The sequence below is a fragment of the Rattus norvegicus genome, chromosome X, assembly GCF_036323735.1.
Source record: "Rattus norvegicus strain BN/NHsdMcwi chromosome X, GRCr8, whole genome shotgun sequence".
NCBI classification, from domain to species: Eukaryota; Metazoa; Chordata; class Mammalia; order Rodentia; family Muridae; genus Rattus; species Rattus norvegicus.
The window spans coordinates 31331166-31354225 of record NC_086039.1 but is presented as its reverse complement, the minus strand read 5'-3'; the positions used below and the strand labels follow the sequence as shown (position 1 = coordinate 31354225).

The following is a 23060-nucleotide window of genomic DNA, read 5'->3' as shown; positions in this document are numbered from 1 at the left end:
TTTAATCATATGATGTATGGTCATTTCATACATGGGTAACTACAGGCAAAATACACTCAACCATAACTGTTTCCCAAAGTCCAACTTTGTTGGTTTAAATAACATCACAGAAGATGAGACCTTCCTGGAGCAGCCCAGGCTGTGTAGACCTTGGCACACATCCGATCTTATGCTAAGCTAATGTAAATATGTCTCCATAGCCTTCCTTCTGGCCACCTAAACAAAACCTTCTCTTTTCCAGGTATTTGGGCTTGCTATTAGTCTTGGCACTTGGGAGACAAGAGGTGGGAAGAGCAAGAGTTCAAGAACAATCTCAACTACACAGCCATTTCAAGGCTTGCCTGAGTTAAATGAGACCCTGTCTCAAAACAAACAAACAAACAAACAAACAAACAAACAAAACACAAACAAAAAACCCTCCATGAAACAGAAAAAAATACTACAAAAGGGCTTCTCCAAAATGAGTTGTTTTAAAGATATATTTCATATACATTTTAGGAATTTTCTGAAAAGAATTTTCTGAAGTTACTACAATTTAGGGGAATTTCCTTGCCCTTGGTAGTGGAAAAGTGTTACGAAACCATTGGTTTGACACTTTGTGGTCTCCAAATGCAATTTGCATTGCTCTGACCTCAAACAGACTCAAAAGCAAGTTAGCAGAAGTTTGGAAATTAAAAGTTTCTTCAGCACAATCAAATATTCCAGCCAGGTTTTCCTCTCTGACATGTCTTTGTATCATTATAGCTGTCACCTCTCCATGTGTCATCATTCTGTATCATTATGAATGGGATTAGCATTCCTTATACAACATGACTGAGGTAGTCTATCCATTTCTTCTGTTTTGTCAAGGCACAACTAGAAAGAGTCTATGTATGAAGAACAGACTGTCACTATATACTGTTGGTGCTTGCAACTTGATCTTGGGTTTCCTACATTTGGAACTGTAAGTAGTAAATTTCTATTCTTTATAAATGACCCAGTCTAAGGGTATTTTGCTATAGCAGCCTAAGCAGTCTGAGATACAAATTGTCTTAGCAACGATGTTAACAACTCATTTATTTTGCTTTCCCTTCCTTGATAATTACTATGCAGTCTCTGTTTTGTTAGAGCCATCACTCCTGCCATCTATTCAGGCCAATTTGACTCTCAAAGAGGTGGGGAGTGGGTTTTACCCCTTCTTTCTGTTGAGCATCTCAAACACTAGCACTAAACAGATTATTTTTACAGCAAAATAGACAACAGCTTTCTAGAATCTTCTATCGCACAAAAAAGAAAAGCACTTCTGTCATAATTACAAGAGAAGGTGCAAAGAACCAGTTTCTACTCTCTAGTGACTTTTCTTTCTGAAGCGTAGAGTGCTGCTTTGTAAGTGTGGGAGTTGTGGTACACTGGTGTTTCCTTGTTTACGTGAATTCCTCTGCATGATGGGACAACCTGATGGCATCTGACCTGTTCCTTGTTGCTCTGATCTCCTGGTTCACATGCTTCTTAATCTTGCTGTTCTACATATAACAGGGCTCCCAGTACAAAGGCTTCCTAATGTCTGGAATCCCTTGCCTTAAGTTACCTTACTCTGTTGTATGCTTTCATTGAAAAAGTTTAATATCTTGTCATATTGGTGGTTTTTGTCATTGCTGAGGCTGAATACCTGGTAAGAAACGTCTTAAGGAACGAAAGATTTATTTTGGCTTAGGGTTTGAAGGTCTACTGTAGTGTAGAAGACTTGGCAGTGGCCAGATGGACTTGCAGCTGTGGCAACAGGAACATGAGGCTGCGTGTGTACATTTTGGCAGACCAGGAAGCAGAGAGATGGTATTCCTAGCACTCAGCTGCCTCCTGCATTTTATTTAGTCTGAGACCCCATACCATGGAATAGTGCTACCTACATTCGGGGTGAGTCTTGTTCCCACAATTAATCCTCTTTGGAGATGCCCTCACAGACACACCTGAAGGTGTACCTTACTAATTACTCAGGCCTCACTTAATCCAAACAAGCTGCCAATGAAAATTAATCATCCTATCTTCTTGTTGGGTTTATAACCATTTACTGCTTTGAGCACTCGGATAATTAATGTTTGAGTCCTTCATGAGATTGTAAATTCTCTGAGAACAAGGGTCAGGTTATAATGCATAGAAGTATTGAAGAAATCCTTGCTATATGAGTGGGTAAGGAGATGTGATGTGGAAAAAGAACAGAAAAGTGTTAAAGAAACTTAATGAAGGAAGGGGTAAAAGTGAGGTAACAGGAAGAGACAGGCTGAGGGAATGAGGAGAACCAAAGAGACCACTTCAGATGATGGTCCCTGAAGCTCAAGAACCTACAGAAACTTATGATACCAGTTGAGGCCGAATCCCCATTATAGGCCAGGGAGCAGCCAACAAGGTTTTAGTTATGTGTTCTTGCCTATGACTAACTAGAAAGGTCTTTAGTCCTTTGGCAACTAGAGTTTCTGGTCCTTAGAGATGAGGGAGAGTGAAATGAAGATGAATTGAGTCAAAGGTCGCTTTCTAAGTCAATAGAAAGACATTTCTTGAGGATCCAGGCCCTGTGGGATATTTTGACTGATAAAGATAAATAAATGAAGAATGGTTTCTACCTCAATGAGTTTCTATCCTCATCCAGGAAAAGGTATGGAATGTGTGTACACGCACACAAGCACCTATTTAAAAACATGTATTATATATATACACATATGGGAACATATGTAACACATGTATTTATAACATGGACACATTAATGTTAAAGTTAAATATGTTTAAAATGCTTTCAAAGCACCAAGGACGGAAAGACTGTTTTTTTCTTTCTTTCTTACAGGAGGCCAGAAATATTAAACTCTTCATTTGCATGGAGACATCTGATTGTGAAAGGGTGCTATTTGCATGAAGAATTGTCAGCAATGGGAAGTCCCTAATCTTTCTGTTTACTTGGTAGTAGGCTGAAGGGAAAGTTCTTACATTAACTTTGACACCCATGTAGCCCCCGTTTTAAGTACCATGGTTCTGCTAAATCCTTAACCTTTATTTGCTCTTCACCCTTACACATTATTTCATGATTACTTATTTCCAGATTGAATGGCCTTATTTGGTTTTTCAACCAAGTATTCCCAGATCCAGGCCTTTGCTCTAATAGATTTTAGTGAATGCTATGGACAGTGATTGTGTGTGTGTGTGTGTGTGTGTGTGTGTGTGTGTGTGCGCGCGCGCGCGCGCGCGTGCATGTTAGTTACAGCATAGATCAGTATAGCAAACAACTTCAAGTGAAATATTCATATACTTCATGCTTAAAGCTCCTCGGCATCTCTTTTCTACTTGGCACCAAAGAATCTCCACCAGCTGCTACTTTATCCATAGTCAGCATCTTGCTGTGTTTCTGGGATCTCTCTCAAGACTTTTAGAGAGCTTTCTTTTTCCTCTCCAGTTTGTAGGCTTTTCCCACATCCAACCTTAAAATATCCTGAGTAATTTTTCTTATTTTCCCAGCGTAAGATGTGCAGCCAGCTCTCAGACCTTTGATTAATTAAGTCTGTTATACTTATCTGAGAATAAGTTTAAACACTATTATACTGTTTCTGGGTTGAAATCCTAGGGTCAATAATGTTTTTATTGCTCATCAGCCCACACATTGGATTTCAAAAGATGCTATCATGTATATATTTAGTAGGTATTGTCTAAGTTAATAAGTAACTAGTAGGCTCAAGGGTGCAGAGATAAGGAAGTTAACAAGCATGCGGACGAATATACATGTTCATTCAAAATAAAACCCTAGAATAACATTTAAAAATAATTTTGAAAAATAATTAACAAACCTGACTCATGTCCTACAGGGAAATAAATATGTTAACTTTTGGGGTTATTTCTACTCAATAGAAATCATTTACAACTTGTCGGTTTTCTGAAAACTAATATCCAATTTAGCAAAATGTTTGAGTCAGTTAAAGGTTAAATTTAGAAAGAATATTAGTTAATTTCCTCAAGTGCACTGGCTGTAGAAGAGACCAGTAGTTCTGCCCACATTCAGGCTGGGTCTTCTTTCAAAAATTGTTCTAGATGCACTTTCATAGATTTACCCAGAGCTGTGTTTCCACGGTGATTCTAAACCTCATGAATCCTACTTCATTATGCATTAGGTATTACATAAATCATAAATTCCAAACAATTATAAAATAATTACACTAATTAAGGAGGATATAAGCATGATGTTACAGAATGTGCAAACATGAAGGAAAAGAACACAAGCATATAGATGGCATATATAGACAACAAAGAATATTGATGCAAATTTATTAATAGATACACAGCAGGTTGATATTAAAGAGGAAGATCAATAGTACCACCTGAACACATTTATTTGTATTTGCATGAACAAGCATATCTTGGATTGTTATTGGTCTTACATAATGCTCTGAGTTGTAAAACAGTTTATATCAGTGACAGGGATAAAGAGCTTAGGAGAAATTTCTAGATAGTACATCCAGAAATCTTTCTTTGCCCGAGTCAGTCTTCTGCTAGTTTTTCTGGAAAGACTCTGAACAATAGTAAGTAGTATGATAATGGACAATACCCTTCTCATTACTCCCCTAGCCCCTGTGAGCATCAGCTGTCCCTTACAGGGAGTTGAATATATAATGTTCTGCGATAACTTTAAAAAGGAATGCAAGAATGATTTTGCTTTTTGCCCGTGCTTTCAATACTTCCTCTTAAGCATAGTTCATATCATAGATGGAATTCTTTTACTACAGGTCATTATGACCTGCAAGGCAGGCAGAGGGTATTTGTCGTGTAAATGGAAGGCTCCCAATATGAAGTTTCAGTATCGCTGTCAGCAAAGGATACCTATTTCCCAAGTTCACTGGCTGTAGAAAGAACCAGATTCCCTTTAGGGGCAACTCATCACAGTATTATACCTTTCGCAGGACCATAGACACTTGTCTTCTCTGACATGGAACTATAACTATATGTACTTCAAAATTTTACCATGTTTTCCCTAATGTCTAAAGTTCCTAAGAGGACGATAAAAGAACTAGGACACTCTGTTCATCTTTTCTGCCTTATTTGGTGGTCATTTTGTATATGGCAGAAAACTCTAAGGTGGTTTTGGGTGTTAAAGATAAAGGTATTATTTATAAACGACTGCTTTAGTCCTTGTAGATACTGAATGAAGGCACTGGTCCCACAAGATGCTTTCTGCCTCAGAGGAGGCTTCAAGGGGATGAAACTTCCTGAGGCAGTGTGCTAAGTAGACATGTAAGTCCTTGCTCAGTGTAGTAACAACTGACTTCCGAGGAGGCTCTGCCAATGGAAGCCAACATAGCAAACACTGTTACCTCTCTCCCTATTTCTCATCTTCCTTTGTCTTAACCATAAAACATTTCAAGAGAACAAGGGGGCAGAATAAAGGCAGCGTTGGGTAGCTTTTTTGAGGGTGTGGACTGGTGCTAGATTTGGGAGAGGTGACCTTTTGGTAACAGATTTCCTTAGGGCAACCCTCTTCAAGCACAGCATTAATAAAAAGAAGGCTCAAATTGGAGACCGCACCCAGTGTGCCCCAGAGGACAGCTACTGTTCTCGAAGTCCTGTTTGGCAAATCCAGACAATTTATTTTCCCTGTGTCAGAGATAGATGGAAATTCAGTTCTGGCACCATACTCAGGGGTGCTGTGTCCTCTCTGTGCATCTCTGTTTGCCATCCTGATAAGTTACTGGACTGTCTTCTCATGTCCCAGCCTCTTCTCCTAAACATCTACCTCAGAGTCCATGCCCTTTGCTTAATTTGTTCCAACCATCATAGACTACCTTCTTGCCACTTTCGAACTTATCTGTCAAGTCTCCCACTTATAAAGTTACTGAAGGCTACAATAACATCTTAATGTTATTATATCAGATATTGATCTAGTATTTTCTAAATGATGACACTACTCCAAGTGCTTTATACACATGAGTTCCAAGGTCCCCGTGGAAAACCTTCACGGTAGAGCTGCTCAGATTGAGAGATGTGGAGGACCTTTTCTCTGTGTAGTAGCAAACATGGATAGGAGAACAAAGCGGTCTCATTCCACAGTGAGCTAGGTTCACAGGCCCAAAGAAAACAAAAGGTCCATATGTTCTGGCTGAACTAGTAGTCAGCTCTGAGAACACAGAGGCTTTTCAATGACCTTTCCACAGCAGTGAGTCCAAGAACTAGAATACAAAATCCCCGACTCATGATGTTAGCTAACCATCAGCTTTTGTTCTCTTTACTTCTTAGTTTTCCTCCCCACTCTGGGATTTTTTGGTTGGACTTTTTCCTACTGGTGGGTTTTTTAGTGAGCTTATGCTCACCATGTGACCAACCAGAATCCTCCACATACATTCAAATCAACCAACCATGCTCATCCCAACTGAAGGTCTAAATTATATCTGGGCAAGTGTAAAAATCAGCCCATTTCTGGGCTGTTAAAGAACCTCCCTGATCCAGAATATTATTTGGGTAACTCATTTTTGAGTCCCCTTCCAGATTTTGGCAGCTATAAGTTTATTTCTCAAGAAACTTTGTCTGCTGGCCCATCTTTTACTCTCTGTGGTTATCATTCTTGCTTTAACATAGGAGACAGTCAGTAGATCAGGGTAGTGCCATGTAGTCAAACATATCCATGCTCCTTTAGCTACAGACACAGAAAGTCTTACTAACTGGAAAGGATAAAGTCAATAAATATTCTTCTGTTTGTTTATGTTAAGCTTTGCCATCAAGGACCCATGAGAGAGATTTTGATTCCAGAAGAGCAGCTAGATGCACCAGCCTCTTTTGTCATTGTTGCCACCAAATACCCTGCAACTTAAGGTAGGAAGGGATGATTTTGGCTTGCAATTTGAGGGTGCAGTCCATTGTAGTTGAGAATGGCTTTGAACTCTTGATCCTTTGGCCTCCACATCTTACGTGCTGGGAAGATAGGCGTGTGCCATCACATATACACAGCCTAATATAAAAACTTGAGAAGCCATCTGGAAAACATTTTTCTTACTTTGTTTAAGTGTTTGGGGTTGGGAGAGGATGAGTTAAGAGAGAACGGTTGTCCTAATGTTCCAATTTAGAACAGTTTATCATAGAGCAGATCTCACTGCCAATTGCAAACTTTCACGAGGAAGCACGATCTGAAATTCATCCCTCATTATCTAATCTGATTCTCTTGTTGGGAAATAATGAAGTAATTGGGAAAAAAAACCAGGCTTGATTTGCTGAGAGACAACTGCAGATGATTGAAGTGATATCATACTAGGTATATATAGATTTCTGCCCCCATAACCCCTTTTCTCTGCAGCTCATAATTTTCTCCTAGTGCTAGATTGTTTTTTTCTATCACAGAAATTAAGCATGTTATTCCACCTTTCTTTGGTTAAATTCTTTGTATTGTTATTTGGTTTCTGGAATTTTTAGCTCTTTTTCTTACAATCCCTATAATGAAAATATCTATGTGTTTATATAGATATGTGTTTATATGTGTATAATAGCTCATATAAAAGGGGAGGGGCACAAGTTATAGAAGGGAAGAGGAGGGAGAGAGGGGACAGAATCTAGATGCACCTACTGTATTAGAATGGTGGGGATGGCTTCCTCCCTTCCTAGACATGACAGCTCACTCAGTTTTGAATGATTTTTGTCTTTGCCTTATGAAGGGAAAGGAGTAACGTAGGCACTTTCTTGTGCCACAGACTCTGAAGCTAGCACAGATCCTTTAATTTTAAAGGAACTGTCAAGAGAATCAATTCTTGTATGCAGAGAATGCATGTTCTATTAATGCTTTCTAGAACACATCTTTTTTATCTTTTCCCTTCCTAGTTTGGAGTTTTTCATAGTGGTACACTGTTAAATATTTAATAAACAGCTCTTCAGAAGTAGAACTAAACAAGTAACAACAAAATCGACAGACCTGATTGGTAGCCTTTGCCCATTTCCAAGGTGTGGATATATTCCATAGATGGTTTCAAGGTATCGACAGGCTATGGTTGCTGAGTTGTGAAGAGTTCTGTACACAGGTTGGCTTCTCCTGTGTAATATGTGTACAAAATAGCAGCTCAGGACAAAGAAGATAGCATGAGGATCTGAGCTTGGATCCTTGGTACCCACCTAAAAGGGTGGGCCCAGCAGTATACGCACTAGGGAAGCAGAGACTGGAGGATGTGGAGCTTGTTGGCCAGCCAGTCTAGCCAATCAGTGAGCTCTAGGTTCAGTGAGAGTTGTTTCAAAAAATAAGGTGGAGGGCAAAGACACCCACTTTCAATTGCACACGCAGACACATGCAGACACACACAGACACACATGCATACTTGCACACATGCACACATGAGTGCCTGAGAGTAACTACACATTCCCCCAAACAAAGCAGCAGTTCAGATAACCTCACAGTCTAATTACTCACAAGTGGAAATAGCTGAAGAAAAACTGTATAGAAACTTTGAAATTGTGATTTTTGCCCATAGAAGCTATTATCATCATTACATTCTTTGGAAAGTCAAGACTTGGTCAAAACTCAAAAGCCTGTTTTTTTTTAAGACTTTAGAGTACATTAGTTATTGTTTAAAAAGTGTGTTTTATATCTTAGGGTCATAAAAGATTCAAACTGTATGAGAGGAGCCAGCAGCCTTTCTATTCATAACAGTGAACTCACTGGAGTTATTTTTATACTCTAGTTTGGCCTGGAGCCACTGGTCCTAAGCCTGGCTGTGTTTTGTCACTATTTTGCCTAAGCAGCATCAAGGAAACGCCTCCAAAACACCTTTCTCTTACACATCTCCCATCAGCTCAACTAATTCCTGTTTGCTTTTGTAAACACCAGCAAAAAAACCAATAGCTTTAATAAAAACATTGTTCCTCGAATTACCTTTTTAGAAGGGCCATCTCTAACTGAAATATAATGAGAGATATGGCATGCTAGTTTCATGTCTTAAAAGCCACATTAAAAGAAATAAAGAGGTGCAATTAAATATAAGAGTATCTTTTCACTTAGCCCAATGTATCTAGAATATTGTCTCTCAGAGATGTGATCAGCATAATACATAGTAAAGCTTTAATATTTGGGGAGTGATGGATTCAAAAATTGAGTGACTCTACCTGATTCCCTATCCCCAGCCCAGCACCCCTCAGTGTGGATGTGTTAATTCTAAGTGCTTAGTAGCTAATGGCTACTGTTTTGGGGTCAGCTCAATACTTCAGCATTAACTAGCAGTTTTCCCAACTCCAACAAGAAACCCAACATATAAGAACTCTGATCAATACTCCAAAGCTTGTTGCTAGGAGAATTTCTTATTTAAGGGAATCTTTTATGTAGGATGAACAAACATCTTACTTTTCCCAGGACTGAGAGTTGGCTTAGTATGTGGAAGTTCAGTCACTAAATCAGGGACAGCTCCAGGTTGACAGAGATAAACTGGTCATACCAAGTTTAGGGAAGAAAATTTCAGTACGTCCACGAGAGCATCTGCATTGCTTCCACTCAACACAACTGAGCTGTCTCAGCATTTCTGGGAGTCATTTTGAATTTGCATGCTCTCCCGGGATGAGGATCTGAGAAGTGACCTTGGAGAACAGGGAACAGGTTTCAGCAGACTCTTGACTATTTTGTTTCTCTGACCTTTTGGGTATTCATCTGGCTCCCAACATCACACGAACACATCTCTCTGTAAACAATGAATGATCTTCCAGGTGTCTTCTACCCAGGGAGCTTGGTCCAGCCTTGCTGGCTGATTTCATTGTCTGCCTGACCTGTGGTAAGATTCATTATTTTTTAAAAAGTCAGTTTGAATGTGTGCCCTGATCTTTATAGAGCCATATAATATTTATAATGCCCTGTGTTTCTTTTTCTGAAAAAGATTTTATAGCCACTGACTTAAATTATTAATTGGATTTTAGACTTTATGAGATCATTCAACAATATTTGAGTACAATCTCAAGATTATTTAAACTAGTTATGGTTTAAATAGCTTAGGTTTCCTTCAGTCTCTCACTCCATATTGGTAAGTGGGGATAGTAATAAATGAAACTTTTTTCACAGGGTGCAGTGAAGACTAAATATACATGGAACATTCAAGAGCCATGTGAATTACTTTGAAAAGGCTTGGTATATAACCCATGCTATATTCATACTATGACTACCAGATCTTTCTTGAGGTCAGGATATGCAGCTAAAACATTCTTAGCATCTCTTCTTGGAAATGCCCAAAGCACTACCCTAAGTAGAATATGTACCTAATCAAACAAATAGGTTAGGCCCAGCAACCCCACCCATACCACGTTTTTCACTCTGGCCTTGACTTGGTAGCCAGTTTCTGAAGGCTCCTAAAGGTCTACATGCTGACCCCATGGAAAGAGCAAGGACTGTTGTCTAATGTGCTGGGTTCTGGCGTAACTGGCAAACAGCCCCGAAGGAGAATATCATCGAGTAGCATGTTCTCTGGCTGGACTCTGCACACCACCTTCTACTGTTTTCTCATAGATTTTGAAAACAGTCGAGTTCTGGGTTCCCCAAACTTCAGCAGACTCCAGGAAGAAAGCTTCCACATGGATTTAAGTGAAATGGAATCATCATGTTGTCCTCCTGTTACTTTTGTTGTGTTGGGACTTTTGATTTGTTTTCAGCTAAACCCATCTTCTATGGTAGAGAGTTCCAGCAACTTTCTTGCCCAGCTCTCTTGTGACTACTCAAGGAGCCACTATCCTGGCCAATGGGAAAGGGGGAACTAACATCTGGGAAGTTCCAGGACAAGGCCATTTTATCCTTTTCTGATGACACCTGCTATTTGGAGCTGAGGCAGCCTACACAAGACCACATCAGAGACCCCTGAGAAATATAAAAAAAAGACAGGCTCAGGTGGAAAATGGAAACAAAGACAAGAACTGCTGCTGCTCTCATATTATTGAAGTGCTGAATAACCCTTTTGGAACCTTCTGCCTCCAGGACTTCTTGTTATATGAGGTTTATTAGTAGACCCCCCGTTGCGTAAGCCATATTTGGTTGTGAGTTAGTTTCTGTTCTGGCAATATCCTAGCTGACATGAATGGACGCTTTGATGGTCCTAAAAAGATTAGCCCTCAATAATTAAGCATAATCCCATGTTCCTTGTCTTCCACGGCTCCTGCTGCGAAGAGCCAACAGTGAACTGTCATTTCTAGAACTTCTCCGGTACTTCATAGGCAACATGGGGTGATAGGCATGAGGGCAAACTTAGGAGCAGGATCCTTCAGCAATTTAGTCCAACCCTTGGTGTCCTATTTTCTTCATCTATGAGCTGAGGATTGTGATACTTTATTTATAGGGTTTCTTATCAAATGAATCGATGCATAAAGAGGACTCATAGTGCCTGCAACATAGTATATGCTATGAATGAGAATTATTATGCTTGTCTGTCACTTATTTTGCATAGCCTTGTGTTATCACTAATACATAGATGTATGTGGGCGAGCACGCGCACACACACACACAATATATATATATATATATATATATATATATATATATATATATATATATATATATATGGGAGAGTGTTATCCCTTAGGTCCTGGACCCATGCTGCTACCAATTTGAGCATACATAAGTAGCTTATATGAAATTGCACAGTATTTGCATGTAATGCTCACACAGGCTCCTGGATATTAATTTACTTCCATTATTTAGTACAATGTAAGTGCTAGGCAAATTGTTGCTCCATTACATTACCTTGGGGAGTGATGACAAGAAACAGTGTCTAGATGTTCAGTTCACACTCATTGGCTCCCATCTGGAGGGCCAACTGTACACACATCTTCTTTCTCTGTCCTCTGTGCTCACCTCAAACACTAGCTTCACCTTGCACATTTCTTGGAGCCAGGAGGTGTGGCACATCATCAGTTATAAGGTTATCACCTTTGTTTTAGTTTCCTCAGAAAAAAAGACCCTAAGAAAGTTCAAGCTCTTTATTTAGAAGATAATTCAAGGAAATACCACCAAATGAAGTGATGGAGAAAGGGGAAGAAAGGCAAAAAAGCAAATACAGGTGGTAAGCAGCTTCCCACACTGGGCAAGGAACAGCCTGTGTTGTTTCATCCCTTTAGGAGTTCTCAGTGTACATGCAGTGTCTCAGAGCACCGTGACTGAACCTCCCAGCTACAACCTTGCTGAGCTATTCAAATGCCATGTCCTTTCAGGCTTTGGTCCTGAGCTCCTGGGGATGGCGTGCTGCATTTATTCTCAGGCCTTTTGCCTCTGTGGGTGGGAAGGCAGCTGCAGCCTCCAGAGAAAATTGACAGCTAGTTGAAAGACAGCAGGCACACCACAATGAAAAGGCCCCATGGGCCTCCCTAGGCTCAAGTGGGACTGGATTCAACTAGGCAAATTTAGTTCCTCCCTGAGCCTTTTGTGGGAGGGATGTGGAGGAAGCTATGTTGTCCAAAAAACTTTGCTAGCTCAGCAACGGGATACTAAGAAGAGTAGGAAATTAATGTTAAGGGTGTCAAGATCCAGTGTTCATGAATACATGCTAGGTGTTTAACATGTGGAAAGTGGAAGATGAGAAGTTAGTTTATTTTCACCTAGGAGATTGGGAAATGGCATGACTGTGGGAAAACGGACCCCCTCGTGTATGGTTGCTAAGAGCAACTATTTGGCACTGAGTTTCAGAAACACAAATGTGTTTACCTTTTGGCCCAGCAATCCAACTACTGGGAATTTATCCTTCATGTCTGCCCACACAAGAATAAAATAATGAATGCGCAAGTTTATTCCTTCAAGTGTTATTGTGCTGACATAATATTGGCAGCAATCAAAGCGTTCAACAGGGATCGGTTAAATCCATGCTGACATGCTCACACAATGGAGTACCATGCAGGTGTATAGAGGAGTGAGGTCATTTTGCCATAAATGTGTTATTACGTTGAAAAAAAGCTTAAGATGAATAGGCATAGTATGTGTGATGAGACTATGGGTTTCAGGACTGACCATGGAGAAAGCATGATTGTAAACTGTCACCTAGCTTTATTTAGGCAGCACTTGGCCAGGAGACTATGACTTACTGCCTCCTTAAGTAAGTTTCTGTGAGCTATAGACCTGGAGTGTGTTGATCAGAGAAGACCTTCAGAGCTGGAGCCTTCCAGAGATAGTCGCATAGGATGACCACTGAAGAGAAGTCATGCTTTTAAGTGGTGTCACCCAGGTCAGAGGTCGGAGCTAGAGAGCAGTGCTGTTACTGGCAATTTGAGTGTCAAAATCAGGCCTCTGGCAGATCAAACAGTGCAGACTCTGCTACTTATCTTTAATATGCCAATTATAGACAGTAGAGTTAATAGAGAATAGCAGAAACATAGTGACTCCCAAGTCCATCTTTGGACCTGAGGTTCAGTTTAAACCAGTAATTCTCAACCTTCCTAACACTCCGACCCTTTAATACAGTTCCTCATCTTGTGGTGATACCCTACCAACAAAATTATTTTCATTGCTATGTTACAATTGTGATTTTGCTACTGTTATGAATTGTAATGTAAATATCTTTTATGCAGGTATCTGATAAGTGAACCCTGTGAAAGATCTCCAAAGGGATAGTGACCCAAAGGTTGAGAACTACTGGTTTAAATAGTGAGCAAGAAGTATTATAACTACAGAGCCCCTTCAAGGTGTGGTTCTGTCCATTATTGATACAACCTGTCTTAGTTCTGGACTTCAAGTCTGTCCAAAATAGTTACTAAGACACCAGTAAAGCTCAACATCTTGTCAGACAGTGGACTTTGACTTTATTATAGTCTATAAGGTCTGTTGGGCAGTTAGACTGTAAAGCAAATTCTATAGAATTTATTCTACCCCATGACCAGTGAGTGGTCCAACTTAACTTTAAAATTTCTGTACCAAGTAAAAAAGAAAATTCATTTTTCTGAGAACATATTTGCTATAACTATTTGTGTATACACACAAACATACATACATTTTATAACCAAAACATTTAAAGAATGTTCTAGAATGTCCTTAAACTAATAAAAGAGTACAAAAATACAAATTGACTAGACTGGTATGTTACAAAATACCTTATTTTGTTGATTGGTCATACTGTGTGTGATGATGCAAGAGGCTGAGGCAGGAGGATCACAAGTTCAGTGGCCACCTGGTCTATTGAGGAAGTTCAAGGCCAGCTTGATCAATTCAGTGAGACCCAGTCTCAAAATTAAGAGGAGCCTAGCCTTGTAGCTTAAAGCTAGAGTACTGACCAACACTGCTCACCCCTGCCCACATCCCTGGCCCAAGAGGAAACTGTATAAGGCCTCTGGGCTCCCGTGGGGGAGGGCCCAGGAGCGGCAGGACCCCTGCCACAGACACTGCCGGACCCTGAAGGAAACAGACCGGATAAACAGTTCTCTGCACCCAAATCCCGTGGGAGGGAGAGCTAAACCTTCAGAGAGGCAGACAGGCCTGGGAAACCAGAAGAGACTGCTCCCTGCACACACATCTCGGACGCCAGAGGAAAAAGCCAAAGACCATCTGGAACCCTGGTGCACTGAAGCTCCCGGAAGGGGCGGCACAGGTCTTCCTGGTTGCTGCCGCTGCAGAGAGCCCCTGGGCAGCACCCCACGAGCGAACTTGAGCCTCGGGACCACAGGTAAGACCAAATTTTCTGCTGCAAGAAAGCTGCCTGGTGAGCTTGGGACACACGGAAGCAGAATTTCTCTAGAACCGGGCACGTTCTGTGTTTACCGGAAGTCCCACACCCGCGGATCCCGGCCCGCAGCAGCTCTCTGCTCCCAGACCCGGTGAGAGAGAGACCCAACCGCCTGGTCAGGTGGGCACTCCTGAGGCTGCAGAGCGGAAGAGACCACCAACACTGCTCACCCCTGCCCACATCCCTGGCCCAAGAGGAAACTGTATAAGGCCTCTGGGCTCCCGTGGGGGAGGGCCCAGGAGCGGCAGGACCCCTGCCACAGACACCGCCGGACCCTGAAGGAAACAGACCGGATAAACAGTTCTCTGCACCCAAATCCCGTGGGAGGGAGAGCTAAACCTTCAGAGAGGCAGACAGGCCTGGGAAACCAGAAGAGACTGCTCCCTGCACACACATCTCGGACGCCAGAGGAAAAAGCCAAAGACCATCTGGAACCCTGGTGCACTGAAGCTCCCGGAAGGGGCGGCACAGGTCTTCCTGGTTGCTGCCGCTGCAGAGAGCCCCTGGACAGCACCCCACGAGCAAACCTGAGCCTCGGGACCACAGGTAAGAACAAATTTTCTGCTGCAAGAAAGCTGCCTGGTGAACTCAAGACACAGGCCCACAGGAACAGCTGAAGACCTGTAGAGAGGAAAAACTACACGCCCGAAAGCAGAACACTCTGTCCCCATAACTGACTGAAAGAGAGGAAAACAGGTCTACAGCACTCCTGACACACAGGCTTATAGGACAGTCTAGCCACTGTCAGAAATAGCAGAACAAAGTAACACTAGAGATAATCTGATGGCGAGAGGCAAGCGCAGGAACCCAAGCAACAGAAACCAAGACTACATGCCATCATTGGAGCCCAATTCTCCCACCAAAACAAACATGGAATATCCAAACACACCAGAAAAGCAAGATCTAGTTTCAAAATCATATTTGATCATGATGCTGGAGGACTTCAGGAAAGACCTGAACACACTTAGGGAAGCACAGGAAAACATTAATAAACAAGTAAAAGCCTACAGAGAGGAATCGCAAAAATCCCTGAAAGAATTCCAGGAAAACACAATCAAACAGTTGAAGGAATTAAAAATGGAAATAGAAGCAATCAAGAAAGAACACATGGAAACAACCCTGGATATAGAAAACCAAAAGAAGAGACAAGGAGCTGTAGATACAAGCTTCACCAACAGAATACAAGAGATGGAAGAGAGAATCTCAGGAGCAGAAGATTCCATAGAAATCATTGACTCAACTGTCAAAGATAATGTAAAGCGGAAAAAGCTACTGGTCCAAAACATACAGGAAATCCAGGACTCAATGAGAAGATCAAACCTAAGGATAATAGGTATAGAAGAGAGTGAAGACTCCCAGCTCAAAGGACCAGTAAATATCTTCAACAAAATCATAGAAGAAAACTTCCCTAACCTAAAAAAAGAGATACCCATAGACATACAGGAAGCCTACAGAACTCCAAATAGATTGGACCAGAAAAGAAACACCTCCCGTCACATAATTGTCAAAACACCAAACGCACAAAATAAAGAAAGAATATTAAAATCAGTAAGGGAAAAAGGTCAAGTAACATATAAAGGGAGACCTATCAGAATCACACCAGACTTCTCGCCAGAAACTATGAAGGCCAGAAGATCCTGGACTGATGTTATACAGACCCTAAGAGAACACAAATGCCAGCCCAGATTACTGTATCCAGCAAAACTCTCAATTAACATCGATGGAGAAACCAAGATATTCCATGACAAAACCAAATTTACACAATATCTTTCTACAAATCCAGCACTACAAAGGATAATAAATGGTAAAGCCCAACATAAGGAGGCAAGCTATACCCTAGAAGAAGCAAGAAACTAATCGTCTTGGCAACAAAACAAAGAGAATGAAAGCACACAAACATAACCTCACATCAAATATGAATATAACGGGAAGCAATAATCACTATTCCTTAATATCTCTCAATATCAATGGCCTCAACTCCCCAATAAAAAGACATAGATTAACAAACTGGATACGCAACGAGGACCCTGCATTCTGCTGCCTACAGGAAACACACCTCAGAGACAAAGACAGACACTACCTCAGAGTGAAAGGCTGGAAAACAACTTTCCAAGCAAATGGTCAGAAGAAGCAAGCTGGAGTAGCCATTCTAATATCAAATAAAATCAATTTCCAACTAAAAGTCATCAAAAAAGATAAGGAAGGACACTTCATATTCATCAAAGGAAAAATCAACCAAGATGAACTCTCAATCCTAAATATCTATGCCCCAAATACAAGGGCACCTACTTATGTAAAAGAAACCTTACTAAAGCTCAAAACACACATTGCACCTCACACAATAATAGTGGGAGATTTCAACACCCCACTCTCATCAATGGACAGATCATGGAAACAGAAATTAAATAGTGATGTAGACAGACTAAGAGAAGTCATGAGCCAAATGGACTTAACGGATATTTATAGAACATTCTATCCTAAAGCAAAAGGATATACCTTCTTCTCAGCTCCTCATGGTACTTTCTCCAAAATTGACCATATAATTGGTCAAAAAACGGGCCTCAACAGGTACAGAAAGATAGAAATAATCCCATGCGTGCTATCGGACCACCACGGCCTAAAACTGGTCTTCAATAACAATAAGGGAAGAATGCCCACATATACGTGGAAATTGAACAATGCTCTACTCAATGATAACCTGGTCAAGGAAGAAATAAAGAAAGAAATTAAAAACTTTTTAGAATTTAATGAAAATGAAGATACAACATACTCAAACTTATGGGACACAATGAAAGCTGTGCTAAGAGGAAAACTCATAGCGCTGAGTGCCTGCAGAAAGAAACAGGAAAGAGCATATGTCAGCAGCTTGACAGCACACCTAAAAGCTCTAGAACAAAAAGAAGCAAATACACCCAGGAGGAGTAGAAGGCAGGAAATAATCAAACTCAGAGCTGAAATCAACCAAGTAGAAACAAAAAGGACCATAGAAAGAATCAACAGAACCAAAAGTTGGTTCTTTGAGAAAATCAACAAGATAGATAAACCCTTAGCCAGACAAACGAGAGGACACAGAGAGTGTGTCCAAATTAACAAAATCAGAAATGAAAAGGGAGACATAACTACAGATTCGGAGGAAATTCAAAAAATCATCAGATCTTACTATAAAAACCTATATTCAACAAAATTTGAAAATCTTCAGGAAATGGACAATTTCCTAGACAGATACCAGGTATCGAAGTTAAATCAGGAACAGATAAACCAGTTAAACAACCCCATAACTCCTAAGGAAATAGAAGCAGTCATTAAAGGTCTCCCAACCAAAAAGAGCCCAGGTCCAGACGGGTTTAGTGCAGAATTCTATCAAACCTTCATAGAAGACCTCATACCAATATTATCCAAACTATTCCACAAAATTGAAACAGATGGAGCCCTACCGAATTCCTTCTATGAAGCCACAATTACTCTTATACCTAAACCACACAAAGACACAACAAAGAAAGAGAACTTCAGACCAATTTCCCTTATGAATATCGACGCAAAAATACTCAATAAAATTCTGGCAAACCGAATTCAAGAGCACATCAAAACAATCATCCACCATGATCAAGTAGGCTTCATCCCAGGCATGCAGGGATGGTTTAATATACGGAAAACCATCAACGTGATCCATTATATAAACAAACTGAAAGAACAGAACCACATGATCATTTCATTAGATGCTGAGAAAGCATTTGACAAAATTCAACACCCCTTCATGATAAAAGTCCTGGAAAGAATAGGAATTCAAGGCCCATACCTAAACATAGTAAAAGCCATATACAGCAAACCAGTTGCTAACATTAAACTAAATGGAGAGAAACTTGAAGCAATCCCACTAAAATCAGGGACTAGACAAGGCTGCCCACTCTCTCCCTACTTATTCAATATAGTTCTTGAAGTTCTAGCCAGAGCAATCAGACAACAAAAGGAGATCAAAGGGATACAGATCAGAAAAGAAGAGGTCAAAATATCACTATTTGCAGATGACATGATAGTATATTTAAGTGATCCCAAAAGTTCCACCAGAGAACTACTAAAGCTGATAAACAACTTCAGCAAAGTGGCTGGGTATAAAATTAACTCAAATAAATCAGTTGCCTTCCTCTATACAAAAGAGAAACAAGCCGAGAAAGAAATTAGGAAAACGACACCCTTCATAATAGACCCAAATAATATAAAGTACCTCGGTGTGACTTTAACCAAGCAAGTAAAAGATCTGTACAATAAGAACTTCAAGACACTGAGGAAAGAAATTGAAGAAGACCTCAGAAGATGGAAAGATCTCCCATGCTCATGGATTGGCAGGATTAATATGGTAAAAATGGCCATTTTACCAAAAGCAATCTACAGATTCAATGCATTCCCCATCAAAATACCAATCCAATTCTTCAAAGAGTTAGACAGAACAATTTGCAAATTCATCTGGAATAACAAAAAACCCAGGATAGCTAAAGCTATCCTCAACAATAAAAGGACTTCAGGGGGAATCACTATCCCTGAACTCAAGCAGTATTACAGAGCAATAGTGATAAAAACTGCATGGTATTGGTACAGAGACAGACAGATAGACCAATGGAATAGAATTGAAGACCCAGAAATGAACCCACACACCTATGGTCACTTGATTTTTGACAAAGGAGCCAAAACCATCCAATGGAAAAAAGATAGCATTTTCAGCAAATGGTGCTGGTTCAACTGGAGGGCAACATGTAGAAGAATGCAGATCGATCCATCCTTATCACCCTGTACAAAGCTTAAGTCCAAGTAGATCAAGGACCTCCACATCAAACCAGACACACTCAAACTAATAGAAGAAAAACTAGGGAAGCATCTGGAACACATGGGCACTGGAAAAAATTTCCTGAACAAAACACCAATGGCTTATGCTCTAAGATCAAGAATCGACAAATGGGATCTCATAAAACTGCAAAGCTTCTGTAAGGCAAAGGACACTGTGGTTAGGACAAAACGGCAACCAACAGATTGGGAAAAGATCTTTACCAATCCTACAACAGATAGAGGCCTTATATCCAAAATATACAAAGAACTCAAGAAGTTAGACCGCAGGGAAACAAATAACCCTATTAAAAAATGGGGTTCAGAGCTAAACAAAGAATTCACAGCTGAGGAATGCCGAATGGCTGAGAAACACCTAAAGAAATGTTCAACATCTTTAGTCATAAGGGAAATGCAAATCAAAACAACCCTGAGATTTCACCTCACACCAGTGCGATTGGCTAAGATCAAAAACTCAGGTGACAGCAGATGCTGGCGAGGATGTGGAGAAAGAGGAACACTCCTCCATTGTTGGTGGGATTGCAGACTGGTAAAACCATTCTGGAAATCAGTCTGGAGGTTCCTCAGAAAATTGGACATTGAACTGCCTGATGATCCAGCTATACCTCTCTTGGGCATATACCCAAAAGATGCCTCAACATATAAAAGAGACACGTGCTCCACTATGTTCATCGCAGCCTTATTTATAATAGCCAGAAGCTGGAAAGAACCCAGATGCCCTTCAACAGAGGAATGGATACAGAAAATGTGGTACATCTACACAATGGAATATTACTCAGCTATCAAAAACAACGAGTTTATGAAATTCGTAGGCAAATGGTTGGAACTGGAAAATATCATCCTGAGTGAGCTAACCCAATCACAGAAAGACATACATGGTATGCACTCATTGATAAGTGGCTATTAGCCCAAATGCTTGAATTACCCTAGATCCCTAGAACAAACGAAACTCAAGACGGATGATGAAAATGTGAATGCTTCACTCCTTCTTTAAATGAGGAAAAAGAATACCCTTGGCAGGGAAGGGAGAGGCAAAGATTAAAACAGAGACTGAAGGAACACCCATTCAGAGCCTGCCCCACATGTGGCCCATACATATACAGCCACCCAATTAGACAAGATGGATGAAGCAAAGAAGTGCAGACCGACAGGAGCCGGATGTAGATCGCTCCTGAGAGACACAGCCAGAATATAGCAAATATAGAGGCGAATGCCAGCAGCAAACCACTGAACTGAGAATAGGTCCCCTATTGAAGGAATCAGAGAAAGAACTGGAAGAGCTTGAAGGGGCTCGAGACCCCAAAAGTACAACAATGCCAAGCAACCAGAGCTTCCAGGGACTAAGCCACTACCTAAAGACTATACATGGACTGACCCTGGACTCTGACCCCATAGGTAGCAATGAATATCCTAGTAAGAGCACCAGTGGAAGGGGAAGCCCTGGGTCCTGCTAAGACTGAACCCACAGTGAACTAGTCTATGGGGGGAGGGCGGCCATGGGGGGAGGGTTGGGAGGGGAACACCCATAAGGAAGGGGAGGGGGGAGGAGGATGTTTGCCCGGAAACCGGGAAAGGGAATAACACTCGAAATGTATATAAGAAATACTCAAGTTAATAAAAAAAAAAAAAAAAAAAAAAGCTAGAGTACTTTGGTGGCAAGCATGAGACCCGAAATTCAATTCTTAGTTCTACAAAACAAAGACAAAAAACAAATGAAATTAATTAAATGGTGATTGAGCATGTGCAAAAGTGTTCAGTGTAAGTAGGTATCATATAAAGTATAACTAAGAACTGCAGGGGGACTGGAGAGATGGCTCAGTGGCCAAGAATACTGGCTGCTCTTCCACAGGACTAGGGTTCAATTCCCAACACCCACATGGCAGCTCATAACTGCAGGTAACTCCAGTTTCAGAGAATCTGACACCTTCACACAAACATACACACAGGCAAAGAGCCAATGCACATGAAAGAAAAATAAATAAATTACATTTAAAATAGAACCACATGGAAGATCAGTGCCATTATATATATAAAAATAAGATTTAAAAAACGACAATATCAAATTAGTCATGTTGTGATGCAATTGAAATTCACATTCTGCTTGTGGGTATGTAACGTATGTAACATGGTATGACGCTTAGGGAGTACATTTGCCAGTTTCTGATAAAATCTCCTGGTGGCACATATCCTCCTTAAAATTTACTTATAAATGGTTCAAAGACTTAGCTAATTTCCAAGGTCCTCCATCCCCTGGGCTCTCTGTAGGTATGTCTTTCAGACCTCAATTACAAGTTGTTTTCCCTAGATGGATTATGACTTTTTTTTATAGCTCCAAATGGATGTTAGATAACACAGCTGCCAGATATCCTTTTCAGACCTTCCCAGGGCTTAGCTTACAGCTTTGCTACATAGCAGACAGTAAGTATCAAAACTTGTGAATTGTCCCTATTTCAAAGTAGACCTTAAAAAAGCTGTGCTGTTGTCTGTAGTGTCTGTACCATTGGCTGTCACTTTCTCTGTAGTGCACCTTAAGCAAGTATGTAGAGGAAGGAAACATTTTCATTGAACAACACAGGCCTAAACACCTGTGTGCAAGGTGCAGAAATGGGAACTTGAAAGGGGTGAGGAATGTTTCCTCCAACATAGAGCATTGAACATGTAAACAGGCCACTGGCACTCTGCCTTACCACACTGAGTATAAAAAAAAATGAAGGAGCATGGTAGGAACAACTCTCAGAAGGCTACAGAAAAACTCAACAGAAACTCTTCAAGTAGTCAGACTTCTGGTTCTGAGATAGCAACCCCAAGTGAAAGGAATGAGTGGACATATAATGTTCTCATTTTCTAGAATCGTCTGTTTGCTGGCATGATGAGTGGGTAGGAGGGATGCTGCCAGAAGACGAAAAAAGAAATGGGAAGAAAAGCTGTGGAACACAGTAAGTCTTTCCCAGAACATCTCTGGCTCCAGTCTCCTAATTATTTTGTTCCGTCCTCCATCCTGAGTACAGAATCTCCACAGTAACTCTGTCAGGGCAGCTTGGTCCAGCTTGAACTAAGAGCAACTCTTTGTTCTTGAATTGACAGTGTACCGAGAACAAGGAAGCATTTTGCAAGGAACAACTCTGTGATACCTTCCGGAACTAGATGATCATTCTGAAAGAATAATTCCATCTTTAATTTCAAGGATGCTTTAATAATGGGACTGATTTAAGCAGCTAAATTTGGAAAACTGAAAATTCAAGAAGACTGTCTATCACATGTTCCTGTTTACATGAATATTTTTAAATACTGAAGGATCTTTCTACCAAGACTGATTTTGTAATTTTCCACAATAAAATAGATTTTTAAACTTCAATCTATTTCTGGTTTTCTAGTATTTATTGCTTTGTTACACCGTTTGTACATTTAATATTGAATACAGAAAACCTTCATTACTGTTGACTTCTTTAAGAAGCATCACATGATCTGTGGCATTAGTCACAAATATTGGTTTAAGGGGACTCTTTTGATTGCCATCTTCAATATTCCACTGCATTTAAAATTTTTTTCAATACAAATATAGACCTTTCTCCT

At 40.5% G+C, this 23060-nt stretch overlaps 1 long non-coding RNA gene across 1 annotated transcript; it reads left to right on the top strand.

The window, feature by feature from the left end:
• Positions 1 to 699: 699 nt before the first annotated feature.
• On the top strand, positions 700 to 22815 carry LOC102551617 (uncharacterized). Its single transcript, XR_362411.5, has 4 exons — positions 700 to 943; positions 2816 to 6816; positions 22336 to 22423; positions 22572 to 22815. It is a non-coding gene; the product is annotated as an uncharacterized LOC102551617 (long non-coding RNA).
• The last annotated feature ends 245 nt before the right edge of the window (positions 22816 to 23060 follow it).